This window comes from Sapajus apella, unplaced genomic scaffold (genome assembly GCF_009761245.1).
Source record: "Sapajus apella isolate SASKATOON/1434 unplaced genomic scaffold, GSC_monkey_1.0 scaffold66, whole genome shotgun sequence".
In the NCBI taxonomy this organism is placed as follows: domain Eukaryota; kingdom Metazoa; phylum Chordata; class Mammalia; order Primates; family Cebidae; genus Sapajus; species Sapajus apella.
In genome coordinates, this window is record NW_022437006.1 from 3,630,522 (window position 1) to 3,649,166 (window position 18,645).

Consider the following 18,645-nt stretch of genomic DNA (forward strand, 5'->3'; position numbering starts at 1 on the left):
TCTGGCCCCACATGCTCTTAACCCAAGAAACACAAATAAATCCCGGAGTGGCTCAGCAGGCTAATAAGCCTGGTGTACTTGCCTCTGCTTTTTTTTTTTTTTTTTTGAGATGGAATTTCTCTCTTGTTACCCAGGCTGGAGTACAATGGTGCGATCTCCGCTCATCGCAACATCCGCCTCCTGGGTTCAGGCAATTCTCCTGCCTCAGCCTCCTGAGTAGCTGGGACTACAGGCACGCACCACCATACCCAGCTAATTTTTTGTATTTTTAGTAGAGACGAGGTTTCACCAGGATGGTCTCGATCTCCTGACCTCATGATCCACCTGCCTTGGCCTCCCAAAGTGCTGTGATTACAGGCGTGAGCCACCATGCCCGGCCTGCATTTTCTAATAGAGCAAGTGTGTATTGGCCCTGGACTTCTTCCACTGGTGGGCCACTTAAGTCTGAACTATGATTCTCATAATCATGTCAAAAGCTGGGAAAGGACATATGAACGCTGCATAAGGGATTCAGGTAGTGTGATACCCCCGCTTATAACCTGTTCTAAGTGTGTGGACCCACCCCATCTCTTTTCCCTGGTTTCTTCACACTGTATGATTTAATAAACTGTAATGTGAGCATCTTAATTTTGTCTGTGAACCTTTCTGTTCCATGACCTCTGGGTTATCTTGCCTGGTAGTATACTTTCAAGGATATCACTGCATCAAAGTAATTCTCTATGTGACAAGTAGAACATTAGGTTCTATTGAACCATTTGGATTCATATAACTCAGATGAAATGACTAAATGAAAGAATAAATGACACAAACCAAGAAGATAACCTTTTCAATCAAGAACAAAAATTTATGCTAGCTAAATAATTGTAAAACATTTTTTTAAATTCTCTGTCATTAAGGAAATAATTAATCAGTTTAAAACTGAGAGCTATAGGCCCTGCTGCAAACATTCAAGAGAGGTGATAGAATGGAGTTGGTGAACTCCTAACCTGGGAGGCTGAATATGAACTCCAACCTGGCTTCTGTAGATTCCTGGATGGGTAACTTAATCAGATTGCTTAACTTTACTGAGCCTCTGTTTCTCATTTGACAAATGGGGGCAAAAAACCTGTCAGGATATTTTACAGATATGATTAAGATTTTTAATCAGTTGGCTTTAAGTAAAAAAGATTGCCCTTGATAATGTGTGTTGGCTTCATCCAATCCATTGAAGGCCTTAAGAGCAAAAAACAAGATTTCCCTGAGAAGAAGTAATTCTGCCTGAGTTTCCAGCCTGTAGGCTTGCCCTGCAAACTTCAGACTTGCCAGCCCCAACAATCACATGAGCCGATTTTATAAGTATATATATATGGATTATGAATATATATACATATATATTCCATCTTTTATATATGTACATATATATGCATTATTGTTTCTATCTCCCTGGAGAACCCTGACTAATATACCTTCCTGTCTCTATTTCAAATTACTATGAAAGTTATTCGAAAACTGAAAAATGCTATGCCAACTTAAGCTATATCTTCCCAAAGGTATCTCAAGTATTTAATTTGAATTGATGAATGTAAATGTATCTATTTTATAATTTTATAAAATTTTCCTTATAAAAGCACTGTGTAAATAATACAGTGCATAGAAATGCCAGTTTTCCAAAGGGACAATAGTGAGGAAAAGTTGAATGGTGTTTATAAACATTTGCTTTTAATTACTTTATGAATCCTAATTTTACAACAAAGTTGAAAGAGAACAATGCTAACCTCTATTTCTTGTTCTCATTCAATATAATTAGAATACATTGTTTATTTTGATTTTAGAAAAATGCCTCTTTTGTCAACCCTTTCAGTAAAGGTGAAATTTTACAGGATTCATTTATTCTAAAGATACACAGAACCTTACCCGGCATTACCAGAATCTATCATTTTAGTCTTTCATTTGTGGTTCACTATAAAACCTTCCATTTTGGTTAGTCTAGCCCAGACAAGCAGTCATTGTTCTGTCTCAGTGAGTACATCCTCACATAAAAGCTCAGCTATGGATTCCACTGTTTGTTCTACTGAGTTTACAATGAGCAAATTACTGAAATCTCCTATACCCTCAGTTAGCAATCTAGTTGATCAGCCTTTCAGGATTGTTAACCAAGCAAATTATTGTTGCAACATACCTCCCCTATCATCACTCCTCTACTTTCCACAAGCCTCGTACCAGAATTAGCCTTATTACTTTAGAGACATAGCTCAGTTTGATTTACTGCAATCCTTATTTATAAAACTTGGTTCAATGGCTTCAGCTTTACCCCCCAAATTAAACTTACCTTCAAATGGTGAAGTTTTGACCAATAGTAAACATTTTAAAATGTAATGCCAATTTTGAAGACTATTATTCAAACAGTTTTTGAAAATTATTTGTAGCAGTGACCTCAACAGATCAAGTAATTGAACCTGATGATATACAGTGATGATGTGAAAGAGAATAATGTATATTTGAATGTTTATGTTTTGATTGGGTTGTTGAAGAAAAATCAGCCTTATATACACATCCATTATTCACTAATTTTAATTTAACTATAAAATTCATAATCTTTTTTAAGTCTTTGTACCATCAGTACCTAGCATAGTGCTTGGTATATGAACTGTGTTTATGGTCTACAGATAAATACTGCAAGGATAAATATGCCTCATTATTTTCTGATTTATTGGGGGTGGTAAATACAACATTTGGCCTATGACGATTACCTGATATAAATTTCTAAACTAAAAATTAGCTGCCCAAATCTTTAAAAGGGAAAAAACTTGCTTTTGATTTCAAAGTGAAAAAAGGCAAATTTTGAGCAAAAGCTAAGCAAGGACACCTACATGTCTCTTTGATCTGTTGTCCTTCGCATATACCTCTTGGTTTAAAAAACAATACAGGAAAGAAAAAGAGATGATCAGGAAGAGAGGGAGGGAGTGCCAGAGAAGTGAGAAGCACATTTACTTCTGTTTATCCTATCATTACGTTGAGAGAATGCTCCTGTTGTCTGTGTACCAAAGCAATTTCCCCCACCCACATAGAAAACCTTGGTGATTCTTCAATCATGGCTAAATGCCAACCTTTCCATATGACTTGGAAGAAACTTCAAGATGGTTTCCCTAAAGAAACTCATTGTGTAAATCCAGATGATAAGGGTAGTGAGATTGTTGGGACTTCTCTTTCACCAATGAAGTTCCTTTATTAGCTTATAAAACTTTATCTGTTCAACTGCATGTTTTACACAGAACAGACCCTGCCATAGTGAGTGCCATAAGTGGGGGTAGATAGTGATATTTTTTATTCGCAACATATTGGAATGTTGACTTTTCCAAATTCCTCATGCAGCATGATAATAGGACTTTAAAATCTCATATTGCAGCCCACTTTGGCAACTCTTCTAGAAGCTGTCAGGCCAGTACTCCACTGATAGAGTGATTTCATCAAACAAGGTGGGGCCTTATAAAACATTACATCATCTGTACACATTGAGCCAAGGAAAGATCTTCTCATATGGTACCTCCAGAGTAGGTTGTCCAGGGAACATTTCAATGACTCAAAGCCATAATGATTCTACCCTTACTTGAGAAAGTATTTTGTGAACTATTCATCTTGCTCTTAAGAAATACAGATATATTGAATTTTGAGCTGCACAAGACACTTGAGATCATCAAATTCAACCCCTTTGCTTTTGCAACTAATCCAAGATGTAGTTGGTGGAAGAACTGAAACTAAAACCCAGGTCTCCGGCTCTTTCTACTACCTGACACTGATTGTTAATTATTTAACATTAAAAAACGACTTTTATTTAAGAACACTCTTTCCTCCTCCATCTGTAATACAACAAAGGATGTGCTTTCCAAACAATTGTTCTCATACCAGAAAGTCCTTCAGTTTATATTTCGTTTTTGATATTATAGTATGTATCCATTTTTTTAAATATGTAAAAGAAAAGTTTTCAGAATTTCTTCTAGGAAAGTTGTTATTTGGCAAAAATTTATTGTACTTAAGTTTTTAAAAATCCTACAACAAAGTGAAATTAATTTCACTCAATGAAATGTCAGTTACTTGTTTTGGGAATATAGCTTAAGACCCCTATTATAAAGACATAGCATAAAATGTATGGACACTAAGAAATGCCTACATGTTTTTAAATTGTCACGGGTAACTTTTTTATTAGAGCGTAAACTAACAATCATCTTCTTCCACTAAGTGTGGTATATATAATTTTGTTTCTCATAAGCAGTTTGTGCAATGTTAGCCATCAAATGAGTTCCATCTTATTTCTTTGGATTGTTCATATAAAGTCCAGTATTTTCCCCAAAATGACTTTTTTAGAATTTTCTAGGGCTCTCCACTTATGAACAGCATCTTATTCGTTTATCCCAAGAGACAAGCAAAATCTCCCTGGATAAAGTTTCCAGGGAATTAATTATCTTCTTTGTGCATAGCCACTATCAGGCAAGTCCTCCTCTTGGAATAGTATTGAAACTCAGTCTAGCTCATCCCCCTGTAACCTAGAATGACAACTATAGGTTTAGAGTCACAGTACACCTGCGTTTAAATGCTGACTCTGCTGCTTAAGGGCTCATCAACTTTGGCAAGTGAGGGAAACTCATAGCAGCTCATTGGTTCAGAAAATAGCACCCACTTTTCAAGGGTGTTGGAATGATTACATAAAATAGTATGTGTACACTGCTCCCAGAAAATGCCTAAAATAGAGTAAGTTCTGAATAAATGGCATTACTTATATTATTTCCCTTCAAACAGCATGTTACTCCTGCCTTCCAATTTCTCAGGTACTGGCAGATTCTCACATTTCAAATGACCAAAATAATGCTGACAATTAGGTGGTTATATTTTCTCCGCGTTACTTTCTAAGCTAATTTACCTTCTTTTTTAATTTTTGCAAATGACCCTTAGTTAATCACATTTGTGGCATGTGTTCATTATGGTAAGAATTTTTCAGCCTATTTTTCCCATTGCAGAAGACCAGAATCCTTAATTATGTATTATTTCTTTAACCATGTAGACAGGAGTTTCAGAGCTCCTTAAGGCGAATTAAACCTACTACCATCCTTGCAGCAGAGCTTCCTTATTTTAGACTGCTGAAATGAGGGCTAAGCATTTTATCACAGAGCAAATAACTGGCAAATCTGGATGTGGAAGCCAACAAGCTAGAATACCAACTCTTTGTGACACTGAAAGAACACTTCCATTGATTGAGTTTCTCTTCTTTGGGGTTTCAACAATACCTTAGTGAGAATTTGACCAGAGATGAGAGCACCTTCCTGTATTGAGATATGATGTATCTGCACACTCACAGACAATTCTCTATTGACTTTACTGTAGAAAAGGGAAGCCTGGCGTGCCTCTTAAGAAGGGCAAGTCAACCTAATCAACAACTACACTAACTCCTAGCTTTCCTACAGAAACAGCACTGTGCCCACGTTGCTTAACCATTTCATATTTATGGTGTTGGCTGCCTGCTCAGAAATAAAGTAGGTAATAATTATCCAACTTAATTTAGCTTTATTAGATAACCTGATTTTGCCTATTTTCCCACATCATTAGAATAAGTTATCTGGCTCAAGGTTCAATATATTACTTCTTGTCATATGAATAAAAATGTCTCCATATTCTTCAGTATATAGTGACTTATTATTTTTGTTTCCTCATGGAGGCTGAGAGGGAAATTAAATATATCCTTTGATTAATAAATGATTTTGTCTTTTACTTTAGTGATACAGTTTTGTGTGAAAGCACAGAATGAATTCTCCCTTATAAATCAATCATTAAAATTAAACATGTAATGTTTTAAAGTTCTATTTTTTTTTTTTTTGAGACAGCATCTCACTTTGTCACCCATGCTGGAGCGCAATGGCATGATCACAGCCTGCTGCAGCTGCCTCCTAGGCTGAAGGGATCCTCCTGCTTCAGCCTGCCATGTAGCTGGGACCACAGGTGTGCACCACCATGCCCATCTAATTTTCCTAGTTTTTGTAGCGATGAGGTCTCACTTTGTTGCTCAGGCCAGTGTTGAAGCAATCTTCCCACTTAGGCCTCCGAAAATGCTGGGATTATAGGCATGACCCACGGCACCTGGCCAATGTAATGTTTTAATATTTGAAAGTTATTAATCAGAGTGATAGAAATATTTAAATAAGGAAAAATTCTCATCTACCAAGTTTAACATATACATCTTATGCATTATTCTATACTGCTTATGAGTGTGTGTGTGTGTGTGTGTGTGTGTGTGTGTGTGTAAAATACACTGTTGAGGTAAATTTTGGATTAAGGTAAAATTTAATCCTATGATACAGATTACTTATGAAGATATCATACCTATGAGAGTTTACATACCATTATCTTGGCACTTTGAATTTGAGCTCTTCAATAATTAAAAATATTTTTGTTACTGGTATAAATTCAGTTGTTAAGTATTTTTAAAAGGGAGGAGATAGTGCTGCTTGCTATTATTATTTATCTCAATCTTCAGCTTGCTTGTCTTACAAAATCAAACACTATACTATGTTTCTCTTCAGTCTTGGAATAAAAAGAAGAATTTAATCTAAAAATAACATAATTCATGCTTAGTGGTTTGGAGGTTCTGAATTACCCATTCTAATATATAATCAATTTTATTTCACTGTATAGGTGTATGTTTAATGACAAACCTGTAGAATTTCTATGATTATTTGTTCCTTGGGATGAAAGTCAATTTTGCTTACACCATAAACATTTTTTGATTATTCAAAAATATTGAGATGAGAAAAAAGAACAAGTTGAAATAGTGCTCTGTACAGCTCATACTTGCTCTCGTTTAATGCTAACCAACTGTGAAAACAGCACCAAAGAGCATAGTTTTCTAGCACACAAACCAGACACAGAAATGTTCCCCAGTTTAATACAAATACATGCATTCAGAAAAGGAAATTGCTGTGTCAGTTGTTGATATTTCCCAGTCAGATTGTTTCCTGCTTTGGAAATCACTGTGCCCAGTCAATCAGGCCTGAGATGGGTCTGTTCAGCCTTTGCAGGGGAATTGGCCAGCTCAGAGTGAAAATACTTTCCAAATATTTAGGTGGGATTAAAGCTCAGTTTGTAAGACATTCTAGTTACCTAAATAGAAAACATTTTTGCTCTTTTCCTTCACATAAAGAAATTTATTTGTATATGTTGTAATTTTTTAATTTTTTCATGCTTTTCACAGCAATAGTACTTTGAATTTAAATTTCCATTTACCGTTTCAATCATATCAACTCATTTCTAATAAGGTGAGATGTTATTTTATAGTTACAGGATATTCCTAGTTACTTTCATTAGTAGAAGCCCCAGGTTTTGGAAATCACATTTTATCCAGTAGCTTCATTTTTCCCAATCATATTTTCTATGTAACCTGCTATTAATAAACTAATCAATCTAAATTTTATCGATTGCTCCAATGTTTATTACATTAATTGCTTTGTATAGCCAACACTCTAACCTCCCTTCCTCTGGCAAATGCACTGTGCTTTTTTTTTTTTTTTTTTTTTTTGTAATTTTGTAGACCTCTTCTTCTGACCACCTGTTTCTAGCAGGAGCTGCTAATTTACTGCCCAACCACCTTCAGTCGCAGTGATTCGGCCAAAAGAGGCTAAAAGAGTCATTTCCCAAGATTTTGTAATTTAAGACGGGAAGGAACCACATAAGAGGAGGTATTTGTTTACTGGTGGTATTTACTAATTTGGAAATTGTATGTCGACAATTAGTAGCTTTTGTTTTGTTTTGTTTTGAAGACATAGGGCCTTGCTCTATCACTTTGACTGAAGCACAGTGGCGGGATCATAGTTCACTGCAACCTTGAACTCCTGAGCTCAAGTGATCCTCCTGCCTCAGCCTCCCAAGTAGCTAAGACTACCAGGTCAGTGCCACCATGCCTGGCTAATTTTTATATTTTTCTTTTGTAGAGATGTGGTCTCGCTATGCTGCCCAGGCTGCTCTTGAATTTCTGGCCTCAAGTGATCCTTCTGTGTTGGCCTCTTAAAGCATTGGGATTAGGGGCATGAGCTACCATGCCTGGCCTATTTAGTGTTTTTATGAATTGATTTAAAAATTTCTCCTTACATAATATACAATGTAACCTATTGTTACATATGCATCTTATATATAATATGGAATTTAACATTTTTAGGTAATCCAACATGATTTATGCCTTTGCTGCTAAGTTTATAAAATGTCTTTGTTCCAGAGTTTGATTAGCATTCTCAGTATGTCATAAATATTCTCTCACAGTTTTATTCACTCACTTTTGCCCAAGTACCACGCAGTAGATCATTCAACTCCACAATGTTAGAAAACAGCAATTGTTATGTGCATTAATTCTGGAAAGGAGCCATTTTTAATGAGTAGAATTCAGTGAGAAGGAGATAATTTATTTGTGGCAGTGTTTTAAGTCTCAGGACCACCTCCTGAGAAGTGGGTGAAGACAGGAATATTCCTTTCAACTATTTAAAAAAGAAAAGTACATTTGTGCACCTGTCACACCGCTGTAGTGACAGTTTAACAAAGCATGCAGGAACTGTGCTCAGCAATTACTTGCTGTACATGCGGTGTAAATGCTTTGCTGCTTCAAAAATTCCTCTGCAAAGCATCCGGCCTAACAACATCTTCAGTGAGCTTTTTAGTGAGAGACTCGATATTGCCTGTCATCTTTTTAAATTTGTATAAGGTAATAAAAAGTAGCTGATTTCTAAAGGCAGAAAAACTCATAAAATCTCACAGAATGATAATTGTCAAAAGGATAATTTTTTTAAAGTGGTGTGTCTTATACTGGAATGTTACTCAGCATTGCAAACAAAGCACACATACATATAAACATGCATACCCCGCATAACCACAGTGGTGAGCAAACGTATTAAGACGGGAAAGAAAACTATTAGTATATGTTCATTATATAATATATAGTTCAGAAACGGGTTATAGGGTGTCCCCTCCCAGATCTCAGTTTGAATTGTAGTTCCCATAATTCCCTCCTGTCATGGGAGGGATGCGATGGGAGGCAACTGAATCATGGGGGCAGGTTTTTCCCCCTCTTGCCTGCTGCCATGTAAGATGTGCCTTTGCTTTCCTTTTGCCTTCTTCCTTTTGTCATGATTGTGAGGTCTCCCCAGCCATGTGGAACTGTGAGTCCATTAAATCTCTTTCCTTTATAAATTACCCAGTCCAGTATGTCTTCGTTAGCAGTGTGAGAACAGACTAATACAAGAGGTATGTATGTAGGTGGTGAAAAAACGCCTTAACAAAAATGAGAAAATGGTTATCATGTAGTCATAACAGTGGTTAAGTTTAGGAAAGGAGAATGAGTCTGGAAGGAAGGCACAGGATGGTTGGTTCCTGGGTTGCTAGCTATGTTCTATTTCCTAACCTGTATGGTGGTAACAATCAGTGTTTGCTTTGTAATTTTTCATTTTTTCTTGCATTGTTCTTTAAACATTTCTGAACGTATTTTATTTTGCAGTAAACATATGCTAAACTCACTGTCATAGTTAACTGCAGGTATCTACTTTTTTGAAAGTATCAAATTATTTTAAAACTGTTACAATTGAGATTGTTCATAAGCTCATGGAATCTAGATGTGAAGGTACAGAATTTTAGTGAGCAAACTAGGGTGTTACCTTTTAGTGATGAGAGGAAATCCTTAATTTTAAAATGTTGGTGGTAGGCTATGGTAAACATACTTAAACAAAAACAAAATCACTTATTCCCTGAGGGTTTGCATAAACTAGATGACATATTTTTATTCCAGAAGTGCTTTAAATATTTGTTCTGAGTGTGCTGTCATTTTCTTCTACATGTCATGTCAAATAAAAGATTAATGGAGGTGTTTGTAGATTTGGAAGCTGATACTGATCATTTGGAAGCATTTATTAAGGACAAGTTAGCACAAATATTCTCCTACCAGCACTAAATTCAAACCAGGTGTAAATAGTTAAGCAGAAAATGGTTCAAATATTCAGAACAATCTTTTTGTGCTATTATAAATTGGAAGGTTTTAGAGGCTTAATAATTAGATAATTGTACAGTAAGATGGATGATTCCCACTCAATCATTTCTAAAACCTGAGGTTGGTGTGTGTGTGTGTGTGTGTGTGTGTATGTGTGTGTGTGTGTGTAAATATATTATATTTAAGGAGGTGAACCTGGATACATATGAAACCCACCATAATCTACAATGTGACTACCCTTCCTAATTAATGCCCTGTCAATTTAATGCCTGTTACCCTCCACATACCACTGAATAGTTGATGAATATTAAACTGCTTGATGTTTTTTATTTCTATGACTTCAGTTGTTGTGTGAAGACTCTTTTGATTATGAGTTAGAAAAATCAATGCAAGCTAGGTTAAAAGAAAATGAATTTTTAAGAAAACTTTAAAAATAAAATTAGAAACATATTATATACTCAATTGACAATTCCTAATCCATAGAAGTAACTACTATAAACATTTGGTTATGTGCAGAAACAGAAAACCAAATATCACATGTTCATACTTATAAGCCTGAGCAACATAGTGAGATCCTATCTCTGGAAAGAAAAAATTAGCTAGGTATGGAGGTGCATGCCTGTGGTCCCAGGTACTTGGAGGCTGAGGCACGAGTATCAGTTGAGTCCAGGAGGTCAAGACTGCAGTGAGCCATGATTGTGTCACTGACTCCAGCCTAAGCAAACCAGCTGAGACCCTGTCTCAAAAATGAAACAAAAAAGCAAATGGGAACAATAGACCCTTGGGACTCCAAAAGGAGGAGGGAGGGAGAGAGGGAGCAAGGGAAGGGCTGAAAACTTCCTAATGGATACTATGTTCATGATCTGGCTGATAGGGTCAATAGAAGCCCAAACCTCAGCATCACTTAATATACCCTTGCAGCAAACCTGAATGTGTGCCCCCTGAATGTAAAAGAAAAATGGAAATTTAAAGAAATCTGTTATGGATCATTCCAGATTTTATACATACATGTACACATACCAACAAGCACACAGTTTTTCTTCATATGGTATGATACCATCTATGTTGCTCTTCCAATGGCTTTTTCATTTAATGGACAACTTTCCAAGATAGTATTAAAGCAGGTATCTACCTTATTTTGTAATAGTTGCACTATTTTAATGGACATTTATGACAGTTCCCATTTCCAATGGGAATTTGTGGACATTATCCTGAGATTATCACACAATCCAAGGAAAAGCTAAACAACCATCAGCAATGAATGAACCAAGGCAATTCTGCAGCAGCAATTCTTTGTTTATTTGTCTGAGAAGGAGTCTCACTGTCATCCAGACTGGAGTGCAGTAGCCTGATCTCAGCTCACTGAAACCTCCATCTCCTGGGTTCAAGTGATTCTCCTGCCTGAGCCTCCCAGGTAGCTGTGATAACAGGCACATGTTACCACACCAGGTTAATTTATTTTTGTATTTTTATCAGAGACAGGATTTCACCATGTGGGCAAGGCAGATCTTGAATTCCTGACCTCAGGTGATCCGCCCACCTCGGCCTCCCAAAGTGTTAGGATTACAGGCATGAGCCACTGCGCCTGGCCAGCAATCCTTGGATTCTCCTTTCAGAGCTCTGCGATCAATATGTCTTTCGGTTTAAATTCTCTAGAGTGTCTCAGATTGGTTCAGCTGGGGTCAGGTGCTATTCCTGGTCCAATTAGGTTTGACCAGAGAACCGGGGTCATATGGGGGGAAAAAAAGCTATATCTAAGGTGGAATGCTGGGCCTATTACGTGATTTTGTCTTTCTGGTGCTTACATGGTCTTACCAACTTCATAGAAATAGATACGACAGGCCAGGTATGGTGGCTCATGCCTGTAATCCCAGCACTTTGGGAGGCCGAGGCAGGCCAATCACGAGGTCAAATCGAGACCATTCTGGCCAACATAGTGAAATCCCGTCTTTACTAAAAATACAAAAACTAGCTGTGCTTGGTGGTGTGCGCCTGTAGTCCCAGCTACTCTGGAGGCTGAGGCAAGAGAATCGCTTGAACAGGGAGTTGGAGGTTGCAGTGAGCCAAGATTATGTCACTGCATTCCAGCCTGGCGACAGAGCGAGACTCCATCTAAAAAAAAATAGAAAGAAATATGACAAAGTAGTGTTTAGAAACTTCTACAATACGTTGTCCTTTTCCCACCTTGCCCCTTTACTTCAGTGTTTTACTGGTACTAGATGCTAAATGCAAAGATCCTGTGATGTGACAGACCCTGAAGCTGAAGTCGAGAAAGGGCCGGACTGCAGAGCTGCAGGGAAGGCAGGGACTGGCAGTCTGTAAGAGACCTGAGTCACAGGTCCTTCCTTTTTCTCCAACACACTCACCCGCATTGCTTTCTCAAGTTCCAGACCTACGTGTCCAAGTGCTTACCAACATCTCCATTTAATCATCCAAAGGACATTTCAGATGAGCATTTCCAACTGAACTTACCTCCTTCACACAAATGTATCTCCTTTACTTTTTCTGGGCTACCTCAGTTAAGAGAATCTCCAGCCAATTCCTTTCTCATCCTTGCTTTCCAACCAGGTCACCAACTTCTGTCAGCTCTTCCGCCTTAAGGCATCTCAAATTGCTTCGCTTTTCTCCAGCCCATTACAACTGCCCTTGCTTAGCATAGGCAATTACAACCTGTAACTCATCTAAGTCGGCTTCTGTCTTTAGTCTTGTTCCCTATAATCAATTCTTGACCCTGCGGCCTGTGTTAGCAAAACTTATCACTCCTTATCTTGCAACTAATTTCTCTTCAGAATAGAGCCTAAAGTCTTTAGCATAGCACAGTGTAGAATGACATTGCATAGCCTACAAGGCATTTCATGAATTGTCTGCTTTTTCTATTCTAGTCTTTCTATTCTCCTCCCTCATTAACCTTTCTATTTTCTTGTAACTCCTTGATTTCGTGTTTGTAGAGTTCTGGTTCTGAACCTTGACTATACATTAAAATCACATGGAGAGCTTTAAACTATCCCACTGCCAAGGCCATCCCAGACCAATGAAATCAGACCCTCTGGGGGAGAACCCCAGCATCATCTGTATGTTTTTAAAGTTCCCAAGACGATTCTGATGTGCAGCCCAGTTATGGGACCTTTGCAATTTGGTGCATATGTTTACTTTCTCTTTCTGACCAAATTTGCACCCCTGTCTTTATTCTTAGATCTCTACATCCCCTGAAAGCTGCCTAGTACCTACTCACCCTACAGATTTCATCTTACAATCCATTTGCACTGGGAAGCCTTTTGACCATAGAGAATAGGTTATATAAATAGATGTCAAATTTTGAACAATGAAAGTCTCACAAATCTTTAAATTCATGTTCATAAATTATTTTTTGAGCCATCTGATATCTATGTAATAAACATTTTTGAAGACTCAAGTGTGTTTGTCAGGCTAATAATACACTTACATTCATGAATTAGTTACCAGTGCTGGGGTTTGTACTGTTAGTGGTGGCAAATCTATATGGGTCTGCAACAACTTCAATTCTTGCCTCCTCAGAAGAAAGAATTAGACTGAGGGGCATAAGGCAGAGTGAGAGACTGAGGGAAAGTTTTAGAGCAGGAGTAAAAGTTTATTAAAAAGCTTAAAGTAGAAATGAAAGAAAGTAAAGAACACTTAGAAGAGTACCAAGCAAGCAACTTGAGAGATTCAGTGCACATTTTGACCCTTGAGTCGGGGTCTTGTATGTTGACCGGGGTTGCATGCTTGTATGCTTCCGGGGTTGCATTACTTCTCTCCTGGTTTTTTCCTTGGGGCAAGCTGTCTGCATGCAGAGTGGCCTGCCAGCATTTGGGAGGGGCTGCATGCACAGCGTGTTCACTAAAATTGTGCGTGTGTTCCCCTTATCGGTCCAGTGTTTCTAGACGAAGGTCATATACGAGTTAAACTCCAGCGTTTGGTACATATGCTGGAACTCACTATCCCAACTCCTGAGATCTTATCAGGAAGCTGCTGGTCACCAGTGTCAGTTTTTTTTCTATCTATTGGGAAACTTCCTTTTCCTGGTGCTGGCTGTGACAAATTAACATTTTAGAGAGGCAGTTCAACAACCACCTGATTGTCACCTGATGGCTGCCTGACATTTCTGGTGAGCAAGCCGTCTCTTGTCCTGCTCCTGTCTGCCCTACTAGCTCCTGTAATAGTGTTGGGTGAATTGTCTACATTACTTCATTTAATCCTTTTAACATCATTAGGAGGTACTCAAATTCCATTTTGCTACTGAGAAAACTGAAGTTTGGACAGCTTAACAAATTTCCCAAATACATACTGAAGCTACAGTATAGATACATATATGGATTTTTAAAAACCCAAAATATATTCACCAGACGTTTAAAAAATCAGAATGTTGCAAATGTAAACCTTGAAATCTTTTAAACAAGAAACCTTTTTAAATCGATATTTTAAAATTTCTGATGCTATGGAAAGAACTGTTTTGCTGGATAGCAGAAGATAAATGAAAATGTTGGAAATAATAACTAATGATGTTATGACATATACCAGTGTTTCTGATAAGCACATAAAGATTCAAAGAACAGAAACTATAGATGAGCTTATTTTACTTTAAATTGGAAAACAGTTATTTACTCTTTCAATGTATACTCAAGAGGGTGCATTTCAAAAGCAATAGTTAGAAACAAAAACTTGTGCAGGATTTCTAGAACTTTTTTTTTGCTACAGATACCTCTATATCTACTGCATGGTTGGCAGACATTAAGGTTTTAGAACCATACCCTTTTCAGCCACTACTCCTTTCTCTGTCTGCCTCTCCCCACGTCTCCCCTAAAATCACCTCCTCTAGAGGACCAACCGAATAACTTAAGGAGGGAGATTAACGGTTTACCTAAGATAGTTGACTCTTAACTCTGACTCTTAACTCCCCTAAAATCACCCCTCCCTACCTTTCCCCTAAACTCCCCTAATCTCTCTTTATTTTCCAGTTTGTTCTGTGTGTTCACCTCCTGTGTAATTACCATAAATAATCAGCAAGATAGAACCTGTGTGGTACAAGTGCCACACCTTGGTTGTGTTGTGAGCAACCACTTGAAGTGGTGGCAACCTAAACATTTGCACACTTCTCACCACGGTGTTCCATATTTAAGTATTTAATAACAAGTAAATCCAACCAGTGAAATTTTGGAATACCTCTTCGTGGTTAATACCTGACCCAAAAGTTACCTTCTAGCAGGTGAAGTGTTGACTGGCTGACTGCATGCTTAGTATGGGCGTTTATGGCAGCTCGAAATGATTTATTCAAATTAAACAAAAAAAATTGTTCTGCCCTGTGGAGAACAGAGCTGGGGAAAACAAAAGACTTTGTTTAGCTGTAAACCATAGAAACAGAGTTATGGTACTTGCTTCTACCAAGGCTAAAGTAAAGCAATTAGCATCATGACTTGAGGGGTCACAAGATCCAGAAAAGCAACATTTTGGAACTTTCTTAAGCCAGATACCAGTGTGAAAGGGGGAAAAAAGTCCACAGGAGTCCTCAGTTAACAATAAGGTAGGCAGGAAAAGCTCCCATTATGAGTTTCTTTGGTCTATCCTCTGTCTTCATTGTTCTCAGGCCTTGAATAGGTGTTAATCCTTCCCTCCTTGTGTTCTATTGAGTGTTTCTCAGCTACAAGAGAGTTTTTCTTTCCCTTTCTTCCCAAAGAAAGTGTGAGGTTATTCAGCATGTTATAATGAGCTACCAGTGTTAGAGAGATACCAAACTCTGATTTCCAAGTCATTAATACCAGCCCCAAACCTGCCCCCCCCCGCCACACACACGAGGCCAAGGTGTGCAAAAAGACAAAATTACGATGGAACAGTGTAAATCACTCAGATTGCTAACTTAAATACCAAGAAATTGAGAGTCAGAAAGGGAATTCATTTGTTCAAATTCACACTAGTTATTGGCAAACTAGAATAAGATCCAGATCTCATAGTTCCAGTCAAGCGTATTTTTCTACTCCTAATTATTTAGTAAACTAATTTTGTTTACAGAATTTCTTAACACCTTTTGAGGTAGGTAGTGACACTTTGGTTATCACAAAACTAGGGGTAGACCACAGCCAAAAAGAAGCACAACTATTTAGTATAATTTTTAACTTAATTTTATACTGTGCTTCTTTACAAACTTTACTGATATCAATTTTTTTTTCAATATCTGGGTTTTGGTGGAAAAATCTGGATTATATATGTCTTATAATTTTGCAATGTTATTTCAACTGTTGCATTTTCCTTTGATTTGTCACTATTACTCTTTCCAGTATGACTAACCATTGCACTATGTGTTTTCAAACAAGGTGGTACAGCTCCTCTAGAGGAACAACTGAGTAACTTAAGGAGGCAGATTTCCTGTTTAACTAAGATAGTTGACTCTTAACTCTCAGTGTGTTATGCAGTTCTCCTTCCTGGCCCAGGAAAGTGCCTTCAAGAATAAACCCAACTGGGCCTAATCCATTTTGATAACCTTTCTCAAAAGATCTGGCTGGGCAAGGTGGCTCACATCTGTAATCCCAGCACTTTGAAAGGCTGAGGCAGGAGGATTGCTTGGAATTTGAGATCAGCCTGGGCAACATAGTGATACCCATCTCTACAAAAATAAAAAAATAAAAAAATGAGTGGGGCATGGTGGCATGCACCTGTATTCTCAGCTACTTGGGAGACTGAGGCAAGAGGATTGCTTGAGTCCAGCAGTTGAGGCTGCAGTGAACCATGATCATGCCATTGCACTCCAGCCTGGGTGACACTGTCTCAGAAAGAAAAATAAAGAGATCTGGCAATTGCTTTATTTATAATTCTTTTGTGAAATATCAAAAAAATCACTTCTCTCCTTTGGGTGCTCCAATGATGTAAATGTCATGAAGTCAAGGCATAATTGTTCTTACTTGGCAGCACTTAATGGCATATCTATGACATGCCATTGAGTGCTAACTCTGTAAGCACATGTAATAACTATATTCCAAATTGCAATTCCAGAATACACTGGATCTCCAGTGTCCAGGATACCCAACAGGCACCACCACATGTTACTGTACTCAGCTCCAACCTATGCCCTGGCCAATCATGCTATTTCTTCAACCTCAACCTGAACTTTACATTGAGAAATATATTGACCATTTTTCCTCCTTTCTAAGTTTTAATCTTACTAAAAATATTGGATGCCCATCTTTCAGACAATGAGCTCCTTAAAACAATCACTATGAGGTATTTAAGTTTGACTTTCCAGTCACTGACAGCCTTATTATGTGGATTTAATAAATGTAAATCAGGTGAATGAATAAATAAATAAATAAGAAATGAATGTTTTTAGAATCTCTCCCATAAAAGATAATCCTATTGACATTATGTCTTAATTATGCCCATTTTTCTTTTCTGCGATAATTCCTTGCCCTTTCCCTAATTACAGCTCTCTTCATCTTTGCCTCAAAATACACCATCCCTTTTCTGCTATGGTCCAAGATTATAGGGACTTGTAAGGCTTGTAGAAGATGGTGGTCTCACATGTCAAAGTAATAAGGTACTGGTTGACAGGCCCCAATAAATTATTAGATGTTTATTGGGGGGCAATGATCAGGTTCCAATTTGCTAGCAAAACTGACACAGTTCGTTAAGAGATTAACTAAGGCCAAAACATTGAACTGGGGCACATCATTTCAAAGCTGGTGGGCTAGAATGGAAATCAGTGAGGAAACAAACTGGAAGAAGACTAAGAGTTATACTACTAGATGGCATTAAAGTTGATGTGAGCTTCTAAACACAACCACAGAGGCAGCTCATCCCTTCCCGGCCCCAGCCCCCTGTAATGAGCTCTGCATTGCTGATGGTTGCTTAGCGACCACACTCCTTTCCACATGCCTATCTCAGTTGCTTATAAAGGATTCGTGGTTTCTCATTTTTTTCTTTTACCTTTTAGAATTGCCTTTGAGATTCAGTTATTAATCACAATCCAAATGTCAACAAATGTACTATTGTTTTGAAAGCTGAACACTACTCAAGATGGTCCAGTTGCTATAGAGAATTTTGTGTCATTGATCTCACAAACCCAAGGACAGTGTCCAAGTCAGAGACTTTAAATGTATGGATCCTTCACCCCAATGCACCTCTTCTAGAAATTTAACCCAAGGAAGTATTCAGAAACATGCTCACACTGATAGCTTATTATTTATAAAACTCAAAAACTGGGAACAATCTTAACATTATACATCCATAAGAAGGACTGTTGTCAACTAAAGCTTAAGTTGTAATAGTATATTCACATCATTATTATTAACATGCTATTTAAACTATTTTTATTGTTTATGTAAGTACATATATAACAAATAACTAGACGGATAAAAGCAAAACATTGACAGGGGTTATCTTTGGGTAGTAAGATTATGATGAACTTTGTTTTATAACTTTGTAGTTATTTGGTATTTTCTAGGTTTCTGATTAGAAAATTTATCATTTTTATAACTAAAAACATTAATAAAAAATAGAACAGGCAAAAGAGATAACTTACATGCTGGGAATTCAGAAAAAATGAAATTTTTTTCCTGCTTCTTTAAAACTACCTTTGGAATAAGCTTATTGGTGTCTAAAATTTCACATTTGCAGGTATTTCTTTCTTTCTTTTTTTTTTTTTTTTTTTTTTT